Source organism: Athene cunicularia (assembly GCF_003259725.1).
Source record: "Athene cunicularia isolate RWA chromosome 4 unlocalized genomic scaffold, athCun1 chr4_part3, whole genome shotgun sequence".
In the NCBI taxonomy this organism is placed as follows: Eukaryota; Metazoa; Chordata; class Aves; order Strigiformes; family Strigidae; genus Athene; species Athene cunicularia.
In genome coordinates, this window is record NW_020799100.1 from 18,098,014 (window position 1) to 18,124,069 (window position 26,056).

General features: G+C 36.4%; 1 long non-coding RNA gene across 1 annotated transcript; it reads right to left on the reverse strand.

The window, feature by feature from the left end:
- LOC113480261 lies at positions 1 to 20,528 on the reverse strand. Its single transcript, XR_003398450.1, has 3 exons — positions 20,517 to 20,528; positions 7,631 to 7,634; positions 1 to 217 (listed from the first exon to the last, which is right to left on the reverse strand). It is a non-coding gene; the product is annotated as an uncharacterized LOC113480261 (long non-coding RNA).
- Positions 20,529 to 26,056: the final 5,528 nt, after the last annotated feature.

Sequence of the window (26,056 nt, forward strand, 5' to 3'; positions counted from 1 at the left end):
GCACATCCCCCTGCTCCAGTGCGGGGTCCCCCACGGGCTGCAGGTGGGGATCTCCTCCACCAGTGACCTCCACAGGCTGCAGGGCACAGCTGCCTACCGTGGTCTTCACCACAGGTTGCAGGGGAATGTCTGCTCTGATGCTGGAGCACCTTCTCCCCCTCCTTCTTCACTGACCTTGGTGTGTGCAGAGTTGTTGCTCTTGCATATTCTCACTCCTCTATTCCACTGCATTTGCCCTTGCACAGTATTTTTCCCCCTTCTAAATATGTTATCCCAGAGATGCTACCAAGAATTATCATTAAAATTCACATTCCTCACACAATCTTCACAAACTTCACTCACATCAACAAAAAAGTATTCCCCACAACAAAACCAAAAGCACTGAATGAAAGCGGGCAGTTTGCACACACAATTCGCCCATTGGCCATTCACCACAATTACAATGAAAACACCCAAAAATTATTCAGCTATCTAACATTGTTCAGTCCGTATTTTGCCCGTTACCTCTCCCAATTACTATCCTTATCTCAAATTCCTCGTGCCCCAAGTTGGGTGCCAAAAGGGTGGGTTTGACCCGGGTTGGATGCCAGATGCCCACCAAAGCCACTCTATAGTGGCCTCCTCCTTAACTAGCTAGGGGAAATAAAATATAAGGAAAGGTTTGTGGGTCGAAATAAGGACAGCTTAATAAAGCAAATACAAAGGTTGTGCACAAAAGCAAAGGAAAATAAAAGATTTTATTCTCTTTATTATCAGCAGGTGATGTCCAGCCACTTCTCGGGAAGCAAGACTTCAGTACATGTAGTGGTTGCTCTGAAAAACACATGTTGTAAATAACAAATACCTCCTCTTCCTCCTCCTTTCTCTTAACTTTTATTGCTGATGAGATGTCATATGGTATGGAATATCCCTTCGGTCAGTTTGCATCAGCTGTCCTGGCTCTGTCCCCTCCCAAGATCCTGCCCACCTACAGCCTACTGGTAAGAGGAAGGAATGTTTGAGAAACACCCTTGATGCTGTGTGAGCACTGCACAGCCGTAACTAAAGCACTGGTGTGTTATCAACACCTTGCTAGCCACTGATACAAGTGCTATGAGGGCTGTGAAAAATTAACTCCATCTCAGCTAGACCCTATACATTTATGTTGGAAACTGATGCATTAGTGAATGAGATTGGACCTCAGTGTGCTCACATGTCACAGTGATGGAGCTGGTGTATGTATATGGGTAGATCTTCAGTTATTGGAATATAATTGAGCGGAATCATCAGCAGTTTTCACTGCTGCTTACTTAAGGCATTATAATCAATTAGTTGAACTAACGAGAGTTGCATATAAGAAAAGGAGAGCAGAGATAACAATTATCGAATGTGTTTTCCAAAAGACAAAGACTTATGGAATTCAGTGGGTTTTTTTCCTGTTAGAAATTTTAAGTCTGTTATTAGTTCCACTAGATAGAAGAATGTAATTTTCACCTATCAGTTTCACAGACTCTTTCTTTAGGGTAACATAATGTTTTTCATTCACAGTCATCTTTGGTATGTGTTAGGCACAAAACCAAGAGACTGTTGTGTTGTCCAAACATAAATTTTTGAACAATGATGTCTTCTTATGTACAATCTCAGATTTAATCTGCTCAGTCCTAGAGGTTTAGCCCCGTTGCCTTTGAATGTAATGACAAAATTATAGCTACTATTAAAGAATTTCCTGTTGTTCCAATGCTATGGGGCGTATATGCTCAATACAATTTGTGTCAGCACTGTATTTGATGTAATATTGCAGAGACATGGCTGTACTTCAATAAATCCATAGTTTCTAGGATCAACAAAGACTGTGAATGTAAAATTAATACATTCAGCCAGGATTTGTCCTGTAAAACATTTTTAGCATACATTATAAGGAACACAGGTTTTGAATACCCATATAGATATTTCTGGGCAGGTATATGTGGCGGTTGATAGTGCTTAGGAAGGAAAATTAAACTAAACTGTGTATGAAAACAGTTTTCCATGTAGTCCCTCTGTTGATATAAAGCCAAAGGAATATGTTTTACTCTAAATTCATTCTTGAAGATCGCAATAAAAGTACTATGAAGAGTTATGATATAATTTTACCACCCTGACTCTGGTTTTGATTGTCATCTTTGATTGTCCTCTGATTATCAGAATAGAAGCAAATGAAATGATCCACTTAAAGTGATATTCACAGATTCAGGGCACTACAAATAAAGTTTTGAGCTTATTTCATATGGCCTAAATTTGGGGTCCTGCTGAAGAGCGTTTCTGAAATTGATGTTCACCCAGTCAGAACATTTAACTCGTATCCTTTTTCATTCATGGGCTCAGATTTTAAAAGGTACTTCAAATTGATATTTTTTTACAGCGTCTCCAGTTCTGTATGTGCAAATCACTTTTCAGATGCCTTATTTACTATATAATGTCATGATAAATTTGTTTTGGTGAACCTTAAGAATAAATTTCAGGCAAATTTTATTATTTCAGCAATATTTCCCAATGACATACGAGCTTTTGGTTGTTCTTGTTAAGGCAGCATGTATCGTGTTCCTACAGTCAGTCTTCTAAGCACTTCAAGACTTAATCTGTTCAAACTGCTACATATGTGGGATTTGCAGTTCTTGCTATACAGATCCTGCTTCCAAGTCAGAAGGTAAGGGTTGTTTGTAAAGCAACGCATTATCCTGTTAGACTTAACCCAGTCCCAATTAAGCTACATCTTTTTGACATTCAATCAGTGTTTAAAAAGCGTAATATTCCTTTCAATTGTAGCTTTCTTAATAAGATATCAGAAAATGTTCTTTGATTCCAGTCTTAGCGCTCTTGCAAAGTTCCGCTTTTTTTCACTAGAATCTACTTTCTTACCAGAAGTAAGGTCTGAACAGCTGAAGCCATAATTAAGGCTAAAATTGCCTTCCTAGGGGAAGATTTGTTCCACTACCTTATTCATTTTCAGCAAAATGTAAGAGTTAGTAAAGAATTTAAATATATTACATGTTATGCCAGTTTATATTCATTTGTTTTGTGCCACATAAATAATGTGATGAAAGGTAACACAATTTATTATGACAAACTATACAGGTAATTAAAACCAAGTTCAGATCAAATCTATTACTATACTAAATCTCCATGCAAAAGTAAAAGCAAATGGACCCTGTAGTGTATTATAAATGTGCCAGATAGCAGAGTTCAGAGTATACGCTGTCTTGAAAGGAAACTTTTTTTGAATGTCCTTTCAAAAAAATTTTACATCACATGACACAGTTAAAGAGTTAATACAGCGATTCTCAGAGAACTACACATTCTTATAAAACCAAATTTACCAGAAAAGTAGGGTTTTTTATATAGTCCTTTATTTGCTATTTCATTTTTATCATCCAGTTATCTCCACTTTGTCACTTTTTAAGGAATTCATTATTTCGGTTAGGCACAATCAGTTTCCTTGAATGTTCCTGTTTATGTATGTGTAGAAATAGCTTTTCTCCTTTGTTCTCTGTCACTAGTCTTAGAAGTGAGATGATTAATTCTGTGAAAGCATTTATACAAACTTTCAGCTTCCTAATTAGGAATTTATTAATTACACTTGACGCGTAAACAAGTCTCAAATACGAGTTCTGTGTTGTTGAAATCTTTCTGTTCTAAAGTTGGAGTCATATAGATTCTGTATCCATTTGTACTTCAACTAATGGCTATTAGAAATTAGTGTTTTTAAACACCATGGTCAAATAAAATATAAAATTCAAATATTTCCAAAAGTTTATCCTGATGACCAATCTCTTTTTCCCAAGTGACTTTTACCCCTTAGCTATCTTGCCAGGTCAGATAAATTCTGAGTCAGCACATTTAGTTTTTTGTAACCCGCTGAGCTCTACAGGCTGGCCTAAAGTCTATCTATGGTATGTAGAACTAAGGAAAGGCAAAAATAGCCACCTGCCTTCCCTTCCACATTAATAATAAGAGTTCTCCCCTTCGCTGCTTCTTAATGTGACCCACTAAGTTTAAAAATATATTTAATTTCTTGACTACTGACTGGATTCTAGCAAGACAGTTCACTTGAAAGTTTGGGGTAACCTTTTGTCAGGTCCCTTGTTTGCCCCTCCTTATCGATTTGCTAAAAACCCCAGTACAAGTGTCTGCATTAAGACACAGACAATGCATAAAGCAAGCATGACAGAGGAAGGTCATATAGAAGACATTGCTTTGTGAAACTCTGATCTGTGAAAGGTAAGGATGTGTGAACTCAAATTTATAGGCTCTCTGTTAAGACGTTTCCAGAATATTGCTCATAATACCACCATACTCCATCAATCATCTTTCTATGGGCTTGTTCTGACTCACTTTTTTTAAATGACAAGAAAAAAAAATATTTACAACTTTTCATTTGTATTCTCATCATGAATTGAAGCTTCATAAACACTACTTATAGGATGTATCCTGTTTTGATTTATTATTTTGCTCCTTTTTCTTGTCCAGCTACTGTTCTAAATATTGCTTATTGTTGAGACATTCAGATAGTATTAGAAAAAAAACACTATATAAAAATACCAACTCCAATTTTACAAAAAGTTGAGTATTTCTTGAATTATTGCTGTCTGTTTACTCTTAATCAGCTTGTTATTAATATGAATTACGATGTCTTTAAAACAACCATCACATTATTTCCATAGGACTCTACCACCTTTAAAACAAGATGGACGGTGCACACATAATGCTCGCTTTTGCTCCATGGCTTGTGCTAAGTTATGATATGCAAGTAAAATCACAGTATTAAGAAGGAATTAGTTTCTATCTTTTGTACAGAATTTGAAAAGTCTAAGTGCTTTAAGAACATTATTTATTGTGAAAACTAAGATGCAAACTAAATTCTCCATATAACTAGGGAATTATAGCTAAGGAATCAGAGCACAGCAAGAAAATTTAAAAAATACTCTGTCATACAGGGTGCCCAAAACAAAAAAGCAAATGATGGTATTTTCAGCATATACATGTACCATTATATGGAACTTTGTAATATATACCATAGCTTCATTGACTTAATTAGATGCTGTAGTATCATATCTAAGCAAGATCAATTTTTAAAGGTGTGTGCTAAGGAATTAATGAAGATACCACACTTACCATGAGGAAAATGACCACCCATGGAAAAACCTAAATAAAGGGATTACCTGGCATTCCTGGCATAAAATATGATTTGTGAAACAAAGGAAATTCTAATTTCTATTTTAAAACAGCATTCAACTCTTCTGACTGTAAGATATTCCTCTTCTCTTTTAAAACAATGATACATTGACATTCCAGTTTCTACAGAAACTGAAACAATAAACAAATGTACAATGGGTTTGTGTATCATCCACTAATCAGAGTCACTAAATATGAGACAGTAAAATCATTATTTCCAGGCAAGGTTTATTCTTATGTTTTAGAATGTGATTGTTTGCAGCCCTGACATTTTCATACGTCTCTCTTTGGTCGGTGAAATTTCTCCACTGTTTTTTCATCATATTGTTGTTCCACAACCAGCATCAGTTTTGGAGCTTTTCAGTGTAGTGCTCAGACTTTGCTGTGCAGCCTGGCAGAGTACCTCGCAGAGCATAAGAGTATGCTACTGCCATATCAACCAGCCCTGGATAGGAGGGAGCGATTTACTGGTACCTTTCAGATATCTCCTGTAAAAAAAAAAATAGTTAAATTTTGTGTGCCATTCCAATGGGCCACTTCATACAAGCCACTTCTCCCTACCTTTGCCTATCTTTTTGTTCAGTCTCTTCACCTAGGCAGAGGTTTTTTCCTAGACTCATTTTTAGCTTCGTCCCTCTATATCCAGAAACAGGCTTTCCATACCAGCATCCTTGCTCAGTCCTTCCCGACTATCCCTCTCAGTCTGGGTGATAAGTGTGTAAATGATACATCGTGTGTTCCCATACTGTCAGAGTACCTCTTCTACTTTTCCATTGACGAGCAGCATCTTGAATTCTAGAATAAAATGAATTTTTCTGCTGAATTCAGTGATGTGACTATACTGAGTCCTCTTCAGCTGCAGCTTCATTATTGCATAAGTACAATCAGCCTGGGATGTATAAAATTTCCTTATGGCAGCCTAGATTTCCTTTAAAATGATCCAGAAAATTATGGCTCTACCTACAGCTAATATAAGCAAATAAATAGGTGATGTAAAAAGACTTAAAAACGTTGTTTGGTACACAGTTTCTCAAGTTAATTAAGAATCATTTCAGCATGAGGAACAATTGATAGTGCAGTAGGTCGCAGTGCCTCCATGATTCTGGTTATAATACTTATTTCCCAGTTTTATTCACACATTGCAGTGACTCATAAAAATTTCCCAAACATACCTTTCTTCATTCAAACCTGGATTTAATTTTTACAGAGGCTCTTTTACGGACTGCAGTGGCAGTCAGGTCGGGCGGGTGGTTGCCAGCCTGTGCTGGATGCCAGCCCGGGGCCTGGGTCGCCAGCTGAGGGGAGCTGCCCTCCTTGCATGGCCGCTGTGCCCATGCCTGTGCCCCTGCTCCTGCCTGAGAGACCTTGTGCCTCCCTGGTGGGACCCTGAACCAGCTCTGACATGGCTGCCTAGTGTCCCGGCAGGCGTCTCAGGGCCTCTGGGGCTGCGGGAGGCCCTGGGCCCTCTCCCAGGCCTGCGCCCCCTCGGCGAGGGCATGGCTGACCTGCCGGCCACGGTCCGGCTGCTCCCTGGGAGCGTTGCCTTTTAAAATGAGGTAAACTTTTTTTCATTTCATGAGACACAAATGTTACTTTTGCACATTTTGAATGAACTCTCCAAGACACGGTTCCCACGTGGAGAATGACTGCGCCAAACGCTCTGCGAGGAGGTGGGGAGGGAGCAGTGAGCCGAGGGGACGGGGAGCCCTCGCGCCGCCAAAGGCCCCTGGTTCTCGGGGTGGAAAAGGCGGCTGGGATTCGCAGGGGGCTGCCTACCCTGTAAAGAGCGAGGGAACGGCTTCAGTCTGCGCTCAGCTCTGTCCGCTGCTTATGAAGTATAACATAATAAATCTGTAAGGTGTTGGGCCATGGTTTCTATTAAATACAATGGAAACAAGAGGAAGAACAATTTCAGTGAAAAATACGTCCATAAGTAATTCCTTAGGGACTCGGTGTGGTCTGGGGATTAGGTTTGGGATTACTTTCAGAATTCAGCAGTGACTTATTGTGTAATTTTTGGTAAACCATTTAAGCTTGGAATTTTAAATTTTCTATTGAGAAATGAGGTTGATAGTTTTCTGTCACATACATTAGTGTTTGTAGAGCATGCCAGGTCTTTTCTTCTCTACATTAAACCAACTTCTCCTGGTGGCTGGATTTCTGTTTCTTTATATGTTTTTTAAAGTATGTAATTTCTGGTCAAATTGCTTATGAAAAAATGCCCTCCTATCTTCTAACCATGGAACAGGATTAACTCATCTATATGTGTGTGTATGTGTATTCAAACCGAAAAGATAGCTATAGATCTTTTGATTTAATATGTGGGAAATAAACTTGCAGAAACAATACAAACAAATGAGTCGCCCAGGAAAATGAATAGAGAAGGGGAGAGAAGAGGAATTCAGTCAATTGGTCTTGATTTACCAGTTGCTGATACCACTTCTCTCTAGATAGATCTGGTATGTGCACCATCAGACTGGACTTTCTGAATGGTGTGTGAGGTTTTTTGTTTGGTTTGGTTTGGTTTTTTTTTTTTTTTCGGCTCCTTCTTAATTCTTCATTTCTTGGTCATACATTAGGTAAGTATATGACCTTCCAGTAATTTCCATCCTGTTCTAACTCAAGAATAGAACATCTGTACAAAGCCTGAGTTGTCTTGCCTTCATAGCTGTTCATTTTCACCTTAATGGGAACACTTCTGCTGCTACCACTCTCAATCTAGAATTATGTGCTAATGGATACCCATTCAGAAACTTGTACCTATGGGGGAGATACCATTTGGGGTAGCTGTAAAACCTTATGCAAAACCTCCACGAGGTAACTTTCTGAGCTGTGCAGCCTCCTGTAAAATAAAGTACAGAAGAAGAGGCTGCTGTCATAATACATTTGTCCACATTGACTCACCAGGCAGTCCTCTTGGGTGCAGAAAATGAAATGGTTTCTTGTTTACCTAAGCTAAATGAATAATTCATTACTATTTTACATGTCTTGTCATTGTAAGTCTACAAATGTTGTGGTGGATGAACTTAAATATGCCTGTGTGGTACTACTTACTACTAAGTTAACTTCTGCGTAACAAGTGCTAGTGTTCGCTTTGTGCTTGGGTTTCACCTATATAGCAGGAAAAGCTTTAATTTATATCTTGAGCTGAGTGAATAATTCATCAGTATTTTTGCATCTCTTCTTGCTGTCAGTCCACAAACATCATGCTGGAAGAACTTAACATTTGTCTTATGCTATTTACTACTACATTACCCTCCACGTATCAGATGTCACTGTTCACCTCTCTGTTGAGTATCAGCTGTCTACCAGGAAATACTCTCAGTTTACTGTAGCAGTATTGCTGAGCAGCTGGAAAATAATTTTTCTAACATGTGGCAGAACAAATTATTGCACAGGAGGGGGTTAATGGAATTGTCTGCCAGAGGAATAAATAATTGAAGGGACATGGATCTACTTATTAGCTTGAATAGAGGCTTGATGTCCTAAATTATACCTTGTTAGAGGTAGGGAGCCTATGCTTTGTTTCAGCAGGAGCTGACTTAAGGAAACAGTGTCAGTATACCTGATATTTTTGTCTGTCACATATATCCTAAGAAGCTGAGAAACTGAAAGTTGTAGTAATTCTCACATACAGTTAAGATACTACTCATTTTCTCTATGCAAAGTTTTCTCTTACAGTGACACAACACAGTCAGAAGGGCTGAGTGTAAGGTGCTATATTCAAAAGCAGAGATACAAATGTTTTATATTGGTCTTGCTAATACTGCTGTTAATGACAGGACTCTGAAATTTAAACTGCTGGCTGGGTTCTTCACATGATTTTTTCCTGTGCATTATTTTTTTAATGAAGCTATTGAAGTGATGTAGCACATCTGGTAGTTGTTTTCCTATTAAAAGCTTAAAATAAACTACATCTTGCAGTATAAAGTACCACTTTTTCTGATGTCTTTTATCAAAACAACATGGTTATTTAAATTTTATTTCTACTTATTCTACTTACTCTTTTTTTTTTTTTTACATAGAAACAGAACATAAGGCTGACTACTTAGAAGAATACTACTTACTCTCTGAATTTGTTTATTGCATGCATTTCTTAGCAGTACTTACCAAGATAGCCCTAAATGTTTTTTAACTAGGAAGAAGGAAATATTTTCTTAAAATTAAGGGGTTATAAAAAAAAAAAATAAAATTCATATATTATCTTGCAGTCTAGCAGAATGGATACAAGGCAAGATATATAAAAATTGCTAAACATATTTTGAGATTGATAGGTTTGCACAATTATTATAGACTAACATATGGGCAAGAAGGCTGGATATTTAACAGTAAAACAAGTAGCCCCTTGACGGTATTAATATGTACCTCTATGCACCTTCAGGCATTAAAACAATTTCAACAATCTGCCTGTAAATAAATTAAAATACAAGTTACAGACTTCCAAAATCAGCTCATGTAAAAACTGATTTCAGCTACTGATGATTTTACTGAAGCCTTGTGTTCTTCATTCAATCACCTTGGAGTGCTAGCCTAAAGTTAATCCTGGGATTCTGATGCAGGACTGCTCTACAGCAGAATTACCCATAATTGCCTCAATTCCTGCTGACTGGTTATTTTTGCACCAGTGACTCAAATTAGGCACAGCTGGCCCTAGCAAGTTGGAGTTTAATAACAGCCAATTGTCAGAAACTAGCTGACGGTCAATGTTTTTGTCTCAACTGGGTGAAAGGAACAGTGACAGTTCTCCCCCCTCTCCCTGCCCTACCCCCGAACAAGTAGGTATCTACTTTCTGAAGCTAAAGAAACAATAAGTTGAGTAAGCTTCTTCCTGTGGGGAAATGTTCTTTGTCTGCTTCTGAACAGTTGCAATAATATTGAGATGTCTGTGCTAGCCACATGAATATTTGATGTGTCTTAACAACAAAGTACAAAGAAGATCTCATTCGTTTTTGTACATAGGCGGTGTATATTGACCCAGTGAAACTGAAAAATTAAAATTAGGCTCAATCGGAGAGATTTACTTGAGGGGTTGGTCACCCAGGCAGCAGTGAAATCTGGTTTTGAAATGAGACTGACAGTGGTTGTCCAGCTACTATGGTTGATTTTATAAAAAAAAAGGACATTGAAATCCTGAATAGTGAAATAGCCGTCCACAAATCAGCCAGAGAATCTTACTGCTGAACAGGCAGCTGTCTCTGGATCTTGCTGTCACTTCTGGTTGCTGCTTCTAGCAGCAATGCTGATTTTCGTTTTGCACAAAATGGTATCTGATGCTCTTCTTGGTAGAGATGGCTATGTCTTTTATGGCAAACTTGGCATGACCACTTTTTTGTAAGAATTTATAGTCAAGATTACAACTCTATCAATAACAGACTGAAAATATTTTGAGAAATCAGTTGCTGAGTAAATCCACGGATTTATGATGTGTAGTTGAAAGGCAGTGTGCTTCAGCTGCATTTGGTTCTAACGAAGTGTACAAGCTTTTGCAAACTTCCCCCTTTAAATTCTTGCTGGCTATGTTGTAACAGAGTGTGCACACTTGTTGCTGCATATGAGAAGCTTAGTTTCATGACTGTGTTTGCTTCAGTTCTCACCTCTCCAATTAGTATGAAAGAATACCTTGAAGTTAATTAATGTTGTATCGAACAAGATCACTGATGACAAAAACACCAAAGTTAACTAAAGTGGAAAAACCATCTTCGAACGGTAACTGTCTCCGTTCAAAACAATGTGCAATGCAAACAGGCATATTTAAAATAGTGCTAAATATTTGCTACCAGAATATTTAGTGAATCCAAAGACATTTGGTGCTTATGTGTGTCTTCATTATTTTGTGAGACCTTTAAAAATCACAAATGCCAACACAGAGACATTATATCAAGACATCCCCAAGGGTAAGTTGAATAAAAATTCCCTAGAGCCCATAAATCTATTTGAAGGTGATAACCTAATCACTAGTATGCCTGTCAAATCTCAAGGAAAGTGATAAGTAAAACAGTAATTCTCTGAAATATGGACTTTTACTTATCTGGCTTGACCTTTCCTCCTGCTCTTTAACCTTTCTGCCCTTCAAGTCTCAAAAAATGGTTGCATATAAAGAATAATATAATACAGACTTCTACTTGGTAAGCTGGAGATGTTGAGCACTTCAGTACTGTGTTGAATCTTTCACCTACTGAGGATCTGTTTGGAAGCCAACATAATAAAATGAGCATAATGTGGTTGTATTCAATTGACCATTTGTCCTTTTGTGAAAAGAAAGGTTCCAGGCTCCATGTGATACTTTAAAGCTAAATTTTGGAAGTAATGTGGCCAAAAAAAAAGTTACCTAAGGGTGTACTGAGTTCTGTACTGCCCTCCTTAACTACTTTTAACTTTGAAACTTGGTCATTCCTCTGTATTACTCAAGTATTTCTGTGTTGCAGTTGAGACAGCTAATATAAAGAAACTCGAAGAACGAAAAAACAAACAACTGAATCAAGGTCAGAACAACAAGTTAGGTTGTATCACCTTTCTTTAATCAGTGTTGGTCCAGAACCTCAAGTGACCTGAGTGGATACCAGCTGTCACTGTAAAAGCTTGACCAGTTCTCCTTAATGAGAACCCTTGTTTTTCACAGATACGCTTAATAAACACTCCGATTAAATTCATGGGCCAATCCAGTATCCTAAATGATAGAAAGGATGATTAAATTTTAAAATTACCAAAGTGACTGAGGGACTAAAAAATACCTGCAGTCTTTGATAATATGACAGTTTTATACAAAGCAGACAATGAAAATCGAGAAATTGCACACTAAATTCAACACAAACATATTAATTTGACAAAAAAAAATAGGACTAGATTTTTTTGGCATTAATTCATTTTTATTTAGTCGATAAAATATTAATGCTTGCATGAGCGGTATTTCACATATAGGAAATGATCGCATTCATTTCATTTAAGCTCTCTAATCAAAGTCATGGTTTGAACAATGGTACTGTGAAGTTCTATAGATTCACTTCACTAAATTCATGCTATTCCCATTAAGTCAGAAGGAATAGTCATATAAAGATAAACTTCTATATAAGCTTTTAGAAACAAGGACTCTATATGAAAACTGATGATTGACAATTTTCCTTTTAGCTGCTACTCAGTCTTGATTACAATAAATCCAGTATACAATAAATTATATCCCTATATGAGTATATAAAATATTTCTTGAGTCATAAGTAATTAGAAATTATGAAAAAAACATCCATTAAAAACCTAGAATTTTTTGCGTGCTACAATGTTACAGTGCAATACACAGTTCCCATGAAAACACATTTTCCCCTCCTATATTTCTAGCTGAGCCACATATTTTGTTTGATTCTTCAACACAATTTGCAAATACCATGTATGAAACAAATAATGGACAGGACAAGACTGTAAACTTCTCATTTTATTCTGAAAATTATAATTTGTACTTTAGGTGACAGTTTAATTTGGCTCCTTCAGGAGTCTACATTGTGTGAGGCTAAAATCCTACAACTAATGTTTGGCAATTGTCTTTCTTCGTATTATTTGCTTCTTCCATTTTTAGCCAGCTCAAAGTGTAGTCAAATCCCTGCTAGCTATTGTATGCAAATTTCTTGGGCTATTTCATGTATGTGTTTGTACTGATAAATTTGCTTGCATAGGACTTTGTCTTACAGAACTCCCTTCTTTTACTCACCCAAGTTATTGCTCATCATGTTTTTCTTTATTAAAAAATAAACCATGTAGTGGAAGCTGGTCTCAGATACCTTCTAAGAGGTTGAGGAATGCCCTCAGGTGGATCCTGCAAGATATCCAGTGAATTTTTTCTATGAGCTTGTCCAATGTCTCTTAGAAACCCATAAAAAATTTCTTGGTTTATCTGTGGGTTTCTTTATTTGGCAAGGGGAGAGTGAAGAGGAATGTTTGTGTGTACATATGTATGCATATTAGGGAATGATTAACTGATACCCATATTAGAACAGCACCTGAATTATTTAAAATCTGTTTGTAGGGAACTTTCTGGGTTTTACCTGGGGCTTTAATAAGGGTACTGTACAATGATTTGTTCTTGTTAGGCTTCCTGTTGGATTGTGAAGATACTAGAGAACAGAATAAGATGTTGCAGTGCATTTCAATTTCTAGATGCTTACCTGAACTTGAACTTTCAGCCATATATTTTAATGTGTTCCTATTTACGTGCTTGTAATGACATAATTGTTCTATAAAAGCTGTGTTCCCTATTTTGTGCATTATGTGAGGCAGTGCAGTCTGTACATATTAAAATGGGTGATTGAGGGAGATTGCTGGGTGAAGTCTAGAAAAAGATGGTTTTTAACCTTCTCCTAGGCTTATATTTCCCTCTTCATATAGCTGGTTTTTTTTTCTTACTTGAGAGTGTGTCTAGGCCCAAGATATATTTCAATATTTAACTTATTTTCATTTTTGATAGGCTTCATTCTTTAAGTGGTGAAATAAACTCTGCTGTTTGCATTATGATCTTTTTATCAGTAACTTTCAGTGTATTCAGTATTCTGCTCTACTTTGTGGTACCAGTCTTCGCAATACTTAAATCAAGATACACTATTCACTGATGGTTCTTCTTTTGTCTGTCGATTTGGATTTTTTTTTTCAATGCACATAATATTTAGCAAATTTAAGGCTAGAAGAGATCATCTATGGTCGTACAGTCTGACTTCCTGCTTTACCTGATCATAGAATTTCACCTACATCAAATCCCAAACTTCCCTGGATAAGCCCAGCCAGCTCTTTGGAAGGCATTAAAAGTAAGATTTAAGGTAACTCATCGCTGATAAGTTTTGTATAGGACCCAAAATTAATGGGGCCTTTTGAATTGTCAGCCTAGGTTATAATCAGCTGGATATAAACCACAAGTGAGGGAAGGAGGGTCCTCGGGGTACTTCAGCTGTTGTTTCCTTGCCTTGGCTGCCTGCTTTCCTTCATTTCATGGCTGCTTTCCTTCATTTCACTCATTTTTCTTGTCTTCCTAATTATGTATATTGCTCATTTACCCGTTATATCCCTGTATTGAACTTAGTGGAAAAATTCCATGTATTGTCTGATACAGGACTCTGTTGTAGGATCAGGTTCTAATGGAGTAAGGTAAAGACTGTATCTTTAACTATTTTTAATTATTTTAGAAGTCTTTAATCAGAAGACTGAGGTTACATTTTTGGTAAAATGTGTTTCTGTTCATGGGAATTCTCTATGTCCAATTTCTTCTATTACTCTACATACTCATTCGCAGGTGGTTATTCTAGCCCTCCTTATTTGTGTTGTCTACTCACACTCCATACAATTATAATTTCAGTAAACACAGCCTTATTTATTGTATGCATTTAACTGTTAGCAAAAAAATCGTAGAATAATGAACTTAGTTGAGAGGAGCAGATCCCCAAGTAACTTTTATGAGGTTCCAGACTTGCCTCAAAATGTCAGATGGTTTTCTATTTCACAGGAAAAAAAAAAAAATTTTTTTTTTTCCCTGACAAAGTGGAAATTATGTACTTGATATTTTCCCTGAAAGGTACAGCAGGTGAATAGTTCAGCAGTTATGTTAAAAGACCTCATTAGGCAAGCTAATTAAATGTGGTTGGAGCAGAGAGCTCTTTATTTCTGGTGCAGAAGTTGACTTCTAGTTGACTTATCTTAAAGACGTATCTGTATGCCTTTTTACATGCCAGAAACTATAACTAGCCACCAAAATAACTGCAGTATCATCACGGAAACACACCTATTTCAGAAGTATCTGGTTTGTTTTAAAATGTTATTTTTATTGTCTTTCATAACTTATTTTGTTTTTTTTTTTCTGCTGCAATCTTATCCTGTGCCATCTGCTCTTCAGCTTGATTTCCTCTGTTTTGTTTCTGTCTTTAGATTCTGCTAGCAACAACCTAAGTTTTTATATGTTTCTAAGATACCAGGTCCACCTGTGATGATGCATATTGCAAATAAATGAAATTTGCTTGATCTGCTATTGTTACTGCAAAAAGCACATCCATAGAGACTCATAAACAAATGAAGTAATGCTCCAGGCACTACCTTTGGACAGTTCAGATACTTTAATATAGCTTTTCATCAAGAGACCCTTTGAACTAAATTTATGTAGAAGTACTATAGCTTAACCAACGTATTTCCAGGGAACTCTCCTGGATTTTATTAAGTTACAGAAAATACAAATGACACATGATGATTATACTCTTTGGAGTTATAGATTGGTAAATGCATTTATCAAGTACTTAAGGCCATTTGAGCCATCCACCCATCCAGATGGAGGATATTCTTTGTTGCCAGAGGTATAATATAATAACAGGATTATTGCACTAGCATGTTTTGCTTTCTTAAGTGCATGCTTTTTTTCCTTTAGCTGTGATTTCTGATTCCCAAAGCTTATTTCATCATCAGAGAGTCATCTCCTTAACACTGTACCGATTTATCTATTTAATTGTGTTTGGGTTTTTCAGGATAAACCAGATTGTAATTAAATTCCAGGAATAAAAGATGGTTTATGATTTTTAGTAGCTGAATAAGGGCAGTGGTTATCATGTTGCAAACAGGCAGCCTAAAGTCCTTGACCCCAGAGTTGGACCTCTGCTTTCCTAGAGTAAGTAATGTCCTGGGGACTCCCTTTGCCTCCCCAAGTACCACATGGATTTGGAAATATAACAATGAGGCAGCTAAAGACTCAACAGCAGCCTACCTTAACCGCTGTACACCGAGATAATGTTTGGCAGGTGTTACATCTGTGGGGCATTTGGACTCTGTGCAGTACATTAGATTAATTCCTCATTCAGGTAATGCAATTGCTGCAGAAATAGATGTGTCTGTTGCACAAGTTCATGCAAAAACTTTCATATATTTGATTGTAGCTTTTGCCACAGACTAAATTTACTGTCTTCAAGTCTGGAACCAAAACCAAAACTGAAACACTTATGACAAAAAAATGTTCTAGCAAACTGTCAAGAGACCCAGTTTCCAGAGTTTGCATGCATGTTCAGGGTTTTTATTTTTTATATTTATTCTTTTTTTTTTTAAACTGGAAACATAGAAAATTATTTATAAAAGTTCTGTCCTAAAAGGAATTTTCTCTGCTCTAGAGTTCTGTGCTTCCAAAGTAGAAGTTTGGCTTATAAGACATTTTAAAAAAAGTGCAAATAAAATTGAACCAAAAACATAATAAGAGATTTCCATTCATTTCATATTATGTATTATTGCCACTTGCTTACAAAGCTGTTTGCATCCTATAACTATGGTAACAATTTTTTGAAGACTTTACAAACCATAAAAGTACAACCTTTGATCATTTTAGCTTCTATAATTAGGATATTATCCACACAGATACTTTTGCACTTTTTTGCTTTTACCGGTGAGGTGATGGAAAGGATACAAGATTTTGCTCAGTATTTTACAGTTAATGTTAACTCATTAGCATTAATATTCTGGATTTGGAAAGCATATTGAGGTCACTTATTGCCCTGGCTTTTTCTAGGATTTATCTGTCTGCCAGCATAGTGTGGGAGTTGTGCTAGAAGACTTTTTGAATGAGTCAAGCTTGGTTTTTATCATATCTGAAAGCAAAAATTTGAGTTGTTCATGAAATTGATTGCAAACTATTTTAATGCCATAATTTTTCAGATAAGGAAGGACTTTTAAACTTTAATGTCCTTAATAGTAGGCAATTAATAAGTAGATAAATTGGGAAGAAAAAATTCAGTTCAGTTTTTAACTGATTCATTTTTAGTCATTCTCTATCAGTTTTCCAGAACAAGCATTAAGAAGGTGAAACATTTCCTGTAATGCAGGAGAGGATGGCAAGATTCTTAATAAAGATATAAGCAGTTACTAATGTTTAATTTTTCAGCAAATTTATTAATATACTGAAGATTTTTAAAGCGCTATTACAAGCATGTCCATTGGCAGAATGAGCTTTTTTTTTTTTTTTTTAATGTTTGTTACAATTAACCGATGCTGTGAAAAAAAACAAACCTCTTTGGTTGGTTACTTTGGATGAGTTAGTCTTCCTTCAGATCGGCACTGTGCAGTTACAAAGAAGTTTAGCACAAGAAAAACAAAATGCCTGGGAAGAGGGAGAAGAAAAGACATCTGGTTTTAGCAGGTGCCTAAAGTTAGACTGGACAAAGCTTAAGGTGAAACTGCAGTTCTAAATATCTGCATCCTTTATTCTCAGATTTGCCTCCGTAGTCCATGAAGTGGCTGCTGATCCTCACAGGCTGGTTTCTGCTGTGTTACATCCATGTGTCAGGGTGGGACACCTGTACTGGTATTTCAGCTGCCTGCATCTGGCATGAGGCAAGATGTAGCTGTATCAAGATGGCACAGTCCTTGTCTGTACCTTCTGTACTCCCGTCATAATGCGTGCTGGAGGCAGAACAACCTATACACCTTTAAGCTCCGCTTTCTTCTGCAGAGGACAAGAAAGCGTGGATCGTGGAAGATATAATGAACAGCACACTTCTTTGTCTAAGCTCATTCTTAAAATAAACTTGTTAAAATCATAGCAGGGCCTTACACTGTGCATACATTTATCTCTCATCTGCTTCAGGAGGCATTAATCTGGGTAGAAATCCTTCAGACTTGCTCCTGTAAGTCATCTAGTCTTCCCGAATCAAAGAAGCTAAAGTCTTCACAGGATCTGGTCTGTGGGAGCATAGAAACGCTGCTGGGAACCTGTCTGAGCAGTTCATTGAAAACCACTTGCTTCAGGCCTGGATGTTTTCAGCCTCTGCACCTTCATATGTTATATTGTGTGATGGGGTGCTTTGAGGGAAAATGTTATTGTCATTGCTTGAAGAAGGCCCTGGCATCATTAATAGATACTCACTCCAGTGCAGGAGAAACACAATGTCCTATACAATCACACTTAAAGTTATCATGTCTGACGATATTTCTAAGGTTTAAAAACAAGACTGCACTGCATATTTTCCCTTTTAGGGGAAAATTTAAAATACTGGTATGCCTGTATTTACAATTCTGACGGTTTCTTGCAAAGCTTAAGGAAAATTTGCTATGTACAATCAAAAAATTTCTGATCAACTTAACAAAAGAGCTACTTCTGGATTAAAGGAGCAGGTAATGTGAGGCTCTCAATGTATGCTGAGGTTTTATTGTTAAATGTCAATGATGACCGTCAGATGCTGGGAGTTGCTTTAGGTTTGCTGAGGACCCTTCCACCATCTTTATTACCTAGCAGTGGCCTTAATGGCTCCTAACACAGATTGGTCCAAGCCCAGATTCTGTTCCCAGCTGGGAGCTCTAGGGAAAGTGTGTTACAATAAGGCAAATATTTATTGCTGCTTTCTTCGTGCATTCCACACCTTCCTTGTGCTTAATGAGTGATGAAATGTGATGTTGGTTGCTGGACACTGACAAATTTTTATTCCATGCGTTTGTGTAACTGCTTCCTGAATCCATTTTGTCTTTTTACCTTAATTTTAAAGGATAATTGCTATTCACAAAAGGAGCCTCGCTGGAAGCTGATGCTTCCATGATACCTGTATAGGTCAGAGTAGAGTTTGACTTGCCGTGTTTCATCATACTGTAACTTTATCAGGTTGTGAAGCATAGCATGTGATTATTTATAGATTAAGCGTGCTTCTGCTTGCAGTACAAAGATAATTTGATACTTCTTAATATGTTCTCTCTCTAAATGGTTTCATAAAGTATAAACTTGTGATACTTACATGTGCCTATTTATATCATCAGATGTTCGTACCTCCCTTGTTCAGTCTTTTGGCAGTCTGTCTCATCTATAAGTTCTGCTACATTTTCTGTACAAATGACATGTTGCATATTTTGCTTCTTGCAGCTTGCTGTTTTATTGTCAGTTTATAAATTTCATGAGGTCAAAACTGAAATTACATAGAGAAAATTGAATATGTTTGTTTGATCAGCTGGAAAGACAGTTTATAAAACCAAGAAGTCAATGTTTTCGTTCAGGTAGGAAGAGAAACAGTCCATGTAACCAATTATTTCATTTAGTTTCATTATACTTCTGAAGATGAGTGAAACTTATAGGAAAAAAAAAATCAAAAATATACAGTGTTGAAAATATCATATCTTAATGTTTTGATTTAGACAATTCAGGTTAAGTGGCTTAGGTGATTATTTATTGGACTTAAAATTAAATGTGTTTTTATTCCAACTCCTCTTTTGTAAAAAGAGACCTTTGCTTTAGCTAAAGAAATATTTAGAAATGCATTTGTTGAATTAATAGCTTATCCAGTAATTCAGGAGATTGAGAGGATATTAACTTTGAGATGTTCATATATGTCTGCCTATCACTGTACCCATTTGTTTGAGTTGCCAAGTAATTGAGTGTCAACTGAATATTTTCATCAAAATTATTTAGTTCCATACTGATAGTTTTTCTTAAATGTCCGATATTTTGTAAGCCCAGCTTTTTGTAAATTTACAAATATATAAATTTGTACTTGAAAAAACTCTGGAAGCTATTTTTGCATCTTTGATAATTCAAATGATACTTCTGCAGCATCATCATTATATGCAAGAAAAACTTAAGACACAACATTAAATGTTTGTTACACAATTGTTTTCAGAAAACATATTTTGCTCAAGTTTTTTATTTTTGTAAATATAAACAATATGTGAAAGTATGTACTCACGCTTCTTCATGAAACCTTTTATCTTTAACAGCTGTATCATCTTAAATAGTTTCCACAGAGAAATATGGATCACTTTCTGCCTTTACGCACTGACTTATTGAGGTCTCCTCCACTCCAGAGTTTGTAGACTAAAAATAGTCTGGAATAAAATAATCTTTTCCTTTTACCTAAGATTAGACCCTTCCATCAAGACTTCTGCTTGACTTTTTTCAGTAGGAGCTGAACAGTATACCTGTATTTTTCTTACTATTTGATTTTTTTTTATTTTTTATTATTATTATTATTATGTTTCCTAATAGAAACTAAGGGGACCTGCAGTACATTAGGGGAAATTTCTCAGAAATGTCTCACTTTGTCACCAAAGTAAATATAGGTGGAAAACTTCACTGAATTGCTGGTGGTTCTCCAGACATGGAAACTTGATATTTCTATCTTGCCCCTGACTCCCCCCACCCTTTTTAACCATTTAAGAGCATACAACATCCAGACATACAGCCCAGCCTTTCAACTGATTATCCTTATGATCTCAAATTCCGGAACAGTTAATCTTACTAAACAGTATCTCCACATGCCAAGAAACCTCATTTGTATTTGCCAAGACTTGAGGAGGATATCCATTTGTCATGTAAAATTTTATGACATTAGTTTCTCGTTAGAAAAATCTACCTGGTTTCAATTTATAAGGATACCTGCAATTTTGTCAGGGGGAGGAGAAGAGATACGCAGAAATAATAGAGGTGATTAATGTTAATGTTAATTTTATATATCTGTCATTGCTTTTCCCGGCAGTACTTTTTAAATTCTCTGCTAAAGATGGAGTTATCTGTATGTGAACTATTTCTATAACCCTACTTAGTAAGAATGAAATTGTATTCTTACACTCAACAATGGAAAGTGTGTTTAAAAACCTGTGTTTTTTTGACTAAGCTACTGTTCTTTATTCAGAAGTCCCAGCTTTCTGTAGAGAAAGCAAACTCCAATATCAAGGCCGAAAAGCTTTTCTTGAGGCATTCAAATACTTTTTTTAGTAAAGTTAAAGGTTGTACATCCTTGGATAAGCATCTGGTTTTTACAGTGCAAACAACGATAAAGAAAGCAAAGCTGGAATAAATCCAACTGCATAACATACAAAATGTCATGGTAGCAAAAAAGTTCCAAATCTTCAGAAGCTCTAGTGCTAATTTGATGCCTTTGTGAAGAATGGTTTAATAGGAAACTTCAGGCTGTGACAAATCGAGTGACTGTGTGTTAAACTTTTTTAAGTACTTTGTCAAGCGTAACGGCATAGGTACGGTATCTTTTGAACTGTCGTTTATAGAAAAAAAAAAAAAAAGAAAAGTGTTATTGCAAAGTTCTACTCAAAATGTTGGTTGCTCTTACTAAATGCATTAGAACAAGGGGCATCCACTTGGGGTGGGGAAGTCTTATCCCCTTCTCTTGGAATAATAACTTCATCTCAACTGATTACAGAATGCAGCTCATTTGCTTAGAGCAAAATGGTTTCCTGTCTTTTCTGCTATTTCAGTGTCGTGTAAAACAAAACCAGATACGATAATGTACAAAGCAAAATATTTTACGCTGTTGGTGGTTTTTTTTCCGATGTTTACAGTATTTTTTGATTTTGTTTTTTTGTTCTTTAATGCAACTGTATCTATACGGGTTTTTCACAGAAGGGTGGTTTAGGGTTTTCCTTCAAGCCTGGAAATTTTTTCTCAATAATATATTTTTTTGATGTATTCTTACTCTCTACAGTAAAAGTAAAAAAAGACAAAACCAGAGAAAAGCAAACTGGATGTTTTCTATTTATAAGCATAATTTAGTGTTTGAAGAGTAAGCTGCTTGACTTTAACGGAAATGAAAATGAGGAATGAACAAAGCTTCTCCCCAGAGATTGCCACTGTTGGGAGGAAAGGAGAAAGAGGGGAGACACTGAAAAATTATTAAGGTAAAAAAAAAGGCAGATTTTCATACTTGGCACAAACGGCATTGGGTAAGTTTCATGAAATTTTCAGGACTGTTCTAAGTGGATTCTCTTTCCTCAGTCATACATATATACATATGTGAAAACTTGGCTATTATACCATATTAGCTTTGATTTTATAAGCTCCAGAAAAGCTATAGTATTTGTCTCTATGGTGGTGGCAATGTCTATTAATGTTATCTTTTGTGATTTCATCTTCTCATAATGTCTGAGAGCTCTGCTTTAAACTAGCAGTCTGTGATTGTGACTGGTGAGATAAAAATTTCAGTGAGATAGAGAAAGCTCACGCTACTGTGTGTGACAAATTGCAATGACAAGGCTGTGTTGATAGCAGCTTATGATGTGAAATGAAATCACAACAACAATACCATAAAGATGTGTGCTTAGGGCATCTTTACAGAGCTCAAAGTGAAAGAAGATATGGTCAAAATGTCTAGTAGACACCGTGTTCCTTCCCTGCACTTCTTTTTATTGCTAGAGCTGCCCAGTACTGTTCAATAAAAATATTTCATGCATTTCAGATTTTTTTTTTCTTTACTGTGTATCTTTATCCGACCTCCTGTGTAATGGATACAATCAGCATCTGAAAATTAGTTAAGTTCACTACACAAATATAATTGTTGGCATGTGCAAGTTAGCCATTTGATTAATTCGATTACCTGAACGATCTGTTTGAAGAACGAACAACAGGAAAGGATAAATAACCAAGCAGTTACAGTATGCACGACGAGAAACTTCAGGGGTTTGCACCAATGTCTTTATTCATATTAGCTATTTATATGGCTGACAAAGTACAAGCTGTCAGTAGAAGCAACTACGTTTGTGAATCTGTTCTAGATATTAAGTGTAAAATTCAGTTGCCTAAGTATTGAAATCTAAAGCCATTTTTTAATATTATAGGCATTTAAGATAACTTTGTGGGGCTAGCAAGTATAAGACAGGGTGGATGGGATGCCAGTGCTCTTCTGGAGCAGAAGCTGAAGGCTATATAAGACCATGTAAAATAGCACAAAAAACCTATAGTTAAGCAACCGAATTACTGAGTAGTGGCCTTTATGGTAGCTGCAATTTGGGGTTCTAGGAGGAAAAAAAAATTCTCCAGGAATAAGAGGAAACAGCCACTGCGAAACTGAAAAGTAGCAGGATTCAAAATTTACGTAATTATTAAAAATCTCAAATATTATTAATCCCCTAGATGAAAAAATAGTGTCTGCAAATCAGGAGACAAGTTTGAATGTGATATCCTTTCAGTACAAAGCGATGTGCATTCAGAGCACACTTGCAGAGATCCTTGAAATCATTTTAGTTTCCTGATATGATCTACTAAATAAATTGTCATCGAAGAGCTGAGTTTTCACCCTTCTGAATAAATAATCTGATCCGTAATCAAATGGGGGGGAAAAGCAAGCTAGAAAACTCTTTCCAAATCAGTCCCATTCAGGAATAATTTTCGTAATAGTTATTTGATTAATTTTTTTGATGAATTGTTAATTTTGGTTGAGTTTATTTTTAGCATAACTATTTTAGTTAATTACCATTCAAATTATAGTTGTCAATTATCCCTAAAACAGTTGCTGTAGATGGTGGTTTTCTTGCTAAGATTCAGGCATGCTTTGCTTCCACTGAAAACCTCTGGTTTCGTCATTGATTTCTGTCCCATCACACTGATTGAGCATACACTGCAGATATTCTGAGTACAAGCATAAATCAGTTAAGAAACTTCTTAGAACGCTTCATTTTAAAAAAGAGAGAAAAAGTAACTCATGAATTAGAACAGGTTTTCCCCCTTGTTATTCTCAGTACCAAATTACTGTAGGACAGTTAAAACCATGGAAAATACTTTCCTAATGAAGTGGGAAGGGTGCAGACCAATAATTACTATAAACAGCATTTCTCTTCCTGATTACAGAGCAAGCAATAATTGATAATGGAGCATGCAAATATTATTTTCTACCAATAGGTGCCACTATAAGCTAATTAAGCTAAAGTATGTAATGACAGATTTAAAGCAGACATTAGGAAAACATTATATACATATTAAAAAAACCCAAACAACAACATGCATGTTATTTTAGTGATTTTTTTTTTATATTTATCTACTTTCTTTGTATTTCTCTTAGAAACAGAAAGGTAGTCTTAAAACATGTTCTGGGGGCAGAAGTGGAGAATTGTTTTCTCAGTCATTTGCAAAGTGCTTTTTTACCTTCTTCAAAGGCAATGCTGAAATCAAGCTAGCAGGCAATGTGGGCACTGTACTGCATCAGCCTCTACCTGTGGTCTCTGCAGCTTAAAAATCCTCTGGCGTCTGCTGCAATTTAGAAATCAACTAAGCCAAAAGAGCTGATTTGCTTTGGACCTGTTCATGTTTGACTTTCCAGAGACGTGAAAAGTGAACTGCGTGTTCCAGGTGCTGCTTGTATCCCTTCATCGTTTATCCTTTTAGGTAGGGCATAACCTTTCTTGTGTGGATTTTGGGTGCTGACGGCAAAGTTTCTGTTCTGTCCCTTTCCTGCTTCTCCTCCCCTTTGTCCAGTATACCCGAATCACACATCCCTTGCTGCTGTGTCTCAATTGCAGTTTTTGTAATCAATCTCCATTTTTAAAACAAATTAATTAAAGCTTTTTAACTGACAAAATTTGCAGCAAACTAAGACAGCACAGGGTGATCCACTACAGTTGAATCTTGCCATTGTAGGTTTCAGCAGCTGGAACCTAATGCATAGAAGAGGAAAGAAATTTTTATTGTGTAAGAATAGAGTGAACTATCATTATGGTATTTCTTTAGTCAGCTATTTCCCTTTAACCATCATAAAAGTACAATTCAAACTCAGACTCACCAAAATGTGTCTAGCCAGCCTCATGTGAGTGTTTCATGAGCAAAGCCATGGAGTATCACTGCAGGTTTTTTTATGCAACTCAGCTCCTAACCATCTCCCTGTTTGGTGCCCTGTTGTAGATGTCTGTAGCCAACCATGTAATTTAATCTCATTCCTATTCAGTCTTAATGGAAAGATGACCTTTCAAGAGATTAGAATTGATTTGTTTATAAATCTGCTAGTCTTGTCAAAGCTTTGTTCTTACAGACAATAATTTTGCTATCATCTGGCCAGTGCTGATAGTTATCAGTGTATTATAGCAGCTGTAATGTGTTTGGGGTTTTTTCTAATCTTCTTTTTTTTTTTTTTTTTTTTTTTTTTCCTGTTGTGTAGGATCTGCATGGCTCAGCCTTGCTGGGTACCTCCCCAACCAGGTTCTCGGTTGTTCTCCAAAGCTTGGACGGTGTCACTTGTGATGCATCCCTCTATCTACCACATGAAATGCCACAGAAATAGTTCCCTGGTTTTTAATTCCTCTGCTCCCCTCTCATGGTAAGTGAAGCCATATATGCCGAATAAAGAGATCTTTAGGAGAATATGGAAAGGAAAAGCCCCTTGTCTACATCAGCAGTACTTTTCATCACAAATTTTGCTTTCTTTTCCATCGTTTTATGCTACACATGGTTGTATCACATTTACATTATCTGTCTGTAGATGCTTGCTACAGTAAAAAAAATCACATAATGTTGTTGCTACTTCTTATGTTACTCACCAGACTGAAGCCTTCATCCATCTTACAGGCTGTCTTTACTTTCTCAGTGTTGTTTAGATAGGAATTTTTGTTTTCTTTTCTTTTTTTTTCTTTTTTTTTTTGAGTAGTTGACTTGAACCTATGACAAATACACTATTTTCATAAGGAGGAAAAGTAATGCACTTCTCAGGTTTACTAGGGAACATGGAAACATGGAATTATTTTCTGTACAGCTTTTTCAACGTTGATTGTGAATTTCGTATCACATCGGTAGTAGCTTTACATCTGAATGCTTGCATTCAGATGTCTGTATAGGAAGGCAAATTTTGAGGAAGATTAAGACAAAATATACTGAGGAACATCCTGTTGGTGGCAGCAATAACTTATATTTAACTGGTTAGAACTTGCTAAGATACACAGATACTATGCAGTCTGTATGACTGCATGTAATAATGGGCTTGTTGCACATTTGAATGCTCTACATTGATTCTTATCTCTTAATAGCTATTTAATCCAGACTTAAAATCACACATTGGGTGTAATGTACAGCTAATATTTTGCATAAGCTTGTGAATCTGGACTAAAGCGTAGCGATATGCCATTGATGTTTAAATTTCCAGAAAAATGACACTAGTGCTGGTGCTTTGGGGCGGGGGGG